Source organism: Heteronotia binoei, chromosome 6 (assembly GCF_032191835.1).
Source record: "Heteronotia binoei isolate CCM8104 ecotype False Entrance Well chromosome 6, APGP_CSIRO_Hbin_v1, whole genome shotgun sequence".
NCBI lineage: Eukaryota > Metazoa > Chordata > Lepidosauria > Squamata > Gekkonidae > Heteronotia > Heteronotia binoei.
Window position 1 is genome coordinate 14,166,304 of NC_083228.1, and position 4,612 is coordinate 14,170,915.

Below are 4,612 nucleotides of genomic sequence, written 5' to 3' on the forward strand. Positions count from 1 at the left end.
ACATTGTAGCCACCCATCAGTTTGATTCAGCCTAGCGCTACTCAGATATGTAAATCTAGGAATGCTCTTTTCTAACTCGATTCGGCCCGTTAAACAGAAATAGTCCCCATCGCTTAAGTTTGAACTGTACTCTTAGGTATTGAGAGGAAGGTCACCTATGACACACGTGAAGAGAACTTGTGAATGTGATGTATTCTTTAAAAAAAATTCCAGCAATCCACCCTTAAAACGCCTGTGGTTCTTTGGCCAGGGAATTTTCAGCATTGTCAATGTTATTTTGGAAAGTCTTTGTATGGATTGCTCCAAAGGACTGCTCGAGTGATGTGCATGTTTTCATTTTATTAGCTCTGTCTTTAAAGGCCTGGAGGGTCCAGTGTGTTTCTGTATTCGCTATAGAGTTGCGCCGACCTCTTTGATTTGCTTCCATTTCTCTTATCCCCCGTTCCCTTTCGGTCTGATCCACCACCAAATGAAGGATCTTCATTGAACATGATCCAAAGCTCCTTTGGCCCTTTGGGGAGGGGGGGATGCTCTAACTGCCTTTGTTAATCTCCCTGTTGTCCATTTGGGGTGTTCCCCAACACTGAAGAGATGTGCACACTAGGTGTGCCCATCTGAACCCCTTGCGTACACTCCAGAGTCTCTTGAGCTGTGACTGTTGACTTGAATAGGCTGTAGATACAGAGTTTCAGACTCAACGTAGAACAGTTTTGGATGGCTGAAAACAAGAGGAGCAAACATCTGGCCCTTACTATTCTCCCTACTTCTCGGTAAGAAGAGAAGTCAAATATCTCACTATAGATTCCTCGTCAAAGGATAGGAAGTACAGAGAAAGAACTGAGCCAAGTGATCCTCCCCCACCCCACCCCCCAAAAAGATGTCTAGTCCAGAGCTCTCTTTAGGTTTTCAGCCTTCGAGGCCTGAATATGGAAGTGATATGTGTATGTCAGGGATGCCAACCTCCAGGTGGGACCTGGAGATCCCCTGGAATTACAGCTCTCCAGGCTACAGAGATCAGTTCCCCTGTAGACAATGGATGCTTTCAAGAGTGGGCAGGATGGCACTGGGCTTCACTGAGGTCTCCATCCTCCCCAGGCTCCATCTCCAAATCTCCAGGAGTTTTGCAACCTGGATATGGCAACCCTATGCGGCCTGACCCATTCCAGCCGGGGGGAGCTGGCACCCCTAATGTTTGTAGACCTCTGACCCTGGATGGATTCGTGAGCTGCTTCTGGGCATTCCATGATGCCAGGGCGGTTTTAGAACAATGCGAATTGGTTTGAAGAACATTCTCGGCAGGCGGAGAATCCGGCCCTTAAGAGATTTGTGTCCTTAAAACAAGAAAAAAAACAAAACACTCGCCAGTTGGGGTTTTCCTAAGCACTTGAAATTTCTTCTTTTTTTGTATCATTTTTATTTAACCACAAACTACAATATGGCATCAGAATAAAGAACTTGTGTTCAGTAACGACGTATGTATTAGTACTATTTTTTTTTAAAGGAATGGTCTTCTCTGCTTTAACCGTTTGTACCGAATGAACGTCGGAAGTATGTTAAGGAAGACCAAACAGCCTTCCCTCATTACTGGCAGAAAGCTTGCCTTCTAAAATACATCCACAGTATAAATGAAACACACAAAGACCTTGATCTACTGCTAGGAAATAGTTCAAAGCAGGGCCGTAGCCAGGATTTCAGGTTTGGTGAGGCCCACAGTAGGATTTGCTGTTTTGGGAGGGCCAGGGGGCCACCTGGTTTGACAGCCCTCAGCTCTTGGCATTGTAAATTGCCTCGAGTTCCACACGCTAACCTGGGCAGTTTCAGCAGCTCCACTCCCCCCACCCCTTTCTTATAGGGTTGACAAGTCCTCTTCATCCCCCGGCGGGGGACATTCGTATGCACGATGCATGCACACACATGACGAAATGATGTCATCAAAATGGCAGCTCCCGTGTGGGGCTGCTCTAGGCGTTCCTGGGAAAACGCCATGGTTTTCCCGGATGCTCTAGCCATTTGGGAGGTTAAAACTCTATGGTACCTATTGTACCATAGAGTTTTACTTCCCAAATGGCTAGAGCGTTCGGGAAACCCATAGAGTTTTCCTGGAAACACCTAGAGTGGCCCCACACGGACACCGCCATTTTGATGATGTCACTTCCGGGTGACGTCATTGCGCCAGCAACGCAGTGGGAGGTTCCCCCCACTGGCCCAATGTGGGCCAGCGGGTTGAGAACCTCTCAGGTGGGAGATTCCCCACCCGGACTGGGGGTTTGGTAGCCCTACCTTTTTATGTGCCCCTCTTGCGGCAGAAAGACCAGTCTCAATGCTACTACTTGTTCATAGTGGCAGTGAGCAAAGGGGGCAGATTGGAGACCTCCAATGGAGGGGCCATGCAGTTGGGGGGGGGGGTTGAAAGCTTGGGCCTGTCTCCCCACGGGACCCACTGTAGCTACAGGCCTGGTTCAAAGTTCATGGCATTATCATATTTCTTAGATTGTCATGAAAGGTTAAGTTCCAAAAGAGCCCCATTCATTTTTCCTCCTGCCAAATCGTAAGAATGCAATATTTCTGCTTCTGTCAAAGGAATTGGAACAAAATATGCTGAAAAATATCTCCTGTTTATTATACTTCCCACTGACTACCACTGATCCCCTGGTGAGGGCATCATAGAATTAATGTACACAGTGGTCCCTTATGTATTTTTTTTTCTAAAGTCGATGGAATTGTCTCATTCCCACAACTTTCTATGGCAGTAATCATTGCTTTGTGTTTTCAGCACACTGGCATTTGAGGGCAAACTCTGATCTGAAAACCCCTCCCAGAATGAATGGGACTGGCTCTCTTTGACCAAAGAGAGGACTGCACGTAATGGTACGTATGGCATAGGTGCCCTCCAAGGTGCAGCTTGGAAATCTAGAAGGGAAGAGCGAACCCTTTATCTGGGAGAAGAACCTACCCTCCTCTTCCAAAGAGCTGTTTTGGTGCAGTGGTTAAGAGTGGCGAACTCTAATCTGGAGAACCAGGTTTGATTCCCCACTCCACGTAAAACCAGCTGAGAGACCATGGGTCAGCCACAGTTCTGTCTATGGCGTAACCCACCCTGAGCCTGTTCTATGGGAAGGGTGGGCTATAAATTCAACAAAATAAAAATAAAATAAAATAACTCATCCCCACCTACTTCATAGGATGTCTGTTGTGGGGAGAGGCAGGAAAGGTGACTATAAGCCACTACAAGACTCCTTCAGATAGCAAAGGGTGGGATATAAAACCTTCTTCTTCTTCCTCTTCAGCCAGTTTGGTGTAGTGGTTAAGTGTGTGGACTCTTATCTGGGAGAACCGGGTTTGATTCCCCACTCCTCCACTTGCACCTGCTGGAATGGCCTTGGGTCAGCCATAGCTCTGGCAGAGGTTGTCCTTGAAAGGGCAGCTGCTGTGAGAGCCCTCTCCAGCCCCACCCACCTCACAGGGTGTCTGTTGTGGGGGAGGAAGGTAAAGGAGATTGTGAGCCGCTCTGAGACTCTTCGGAGTGGAGGGCGGGATATAAATCCAATATCTTCTTCTTCTTCTTCCTCTTCTTCTCCTCCTCCCTTCTTCTTCCTTTTTCCTTCTTTCTTCTTCCTCTTCTTATCAGTCTCCAAGTCTGGTGGAAAAAAAAATGGCAGGGGTTCTGTCAGAGAAAGAGTTTGGTCATTTAGGCAATGCCTTTCATAAAACAGAATTTCAGTTTGTCATCCTGAAAAAAAAGAAAAGAAAAGGGAAGAGCGGAAACGCATGGTCAATTAATGTGTGTGGTTTTTTTTATTGACTGGCGAGACAAAGATCTGAAATGGTGGGAAATCTTCCATTTGTGTTAGCGATGCTCTCTGTACCCAGCAAAGGATGTGCGACTGTTATATGTTACCTGTTCTATTCAGTTTTCAGCATGTTTGAATAGAGAGACGTTGATATTAACCATATGACAGACTAATGTACTTATTTGCAAAGGCCATCACTACGGACGGGAGGTGGGGTCAAGACGCAGAGATAGAGGGTCATCCTTCATGCAGATTATACTCTTGTTTCATAGTTTGTTCCTCCATGGAAGTCTGCCATATGCGTTGGGGGAGAGCTATACGATGTATTGTGTTGGTGCACTTTCCCTCAAAATATACGTGGTTCAATCCGGCTTTGTGAACAGGATGATCTGGAATTCAGAGCAGTGTAAGCAATGTCGTCAGCTAATCAATCGAGCAGCGTTGTAAGACCTGCCAAAGCCAATGATTGTTCTAGTAAAAACTTGAAGGGTTGGATCTTGCTCACTTTTCCACTCAGTCTCATCCAATTCCTATCCTCGCATAGGGTTTCCAGGCCAAGCCTAACAACCAGCAGGAGGTTCGGGGGTGGGGGGTAGGGACATGGGGAGGGAGCACATGAAATGTCGGCAGAAACTTAAAATTTCCATCAATTCCTAGAGATTACTTATTGTCTCTACCCAGAAGTGACATAGCGGCACAGAGGCCGGCAACATCTTTTAACTTTTGTTTGTCTCCTTCCGGAGATAGGAATGGCAGGGGAAAACAGCAGCTATCAAGTTGGAAGGCCTGGCAACCCTATCCTCACTGCATTCAAGGTCCTT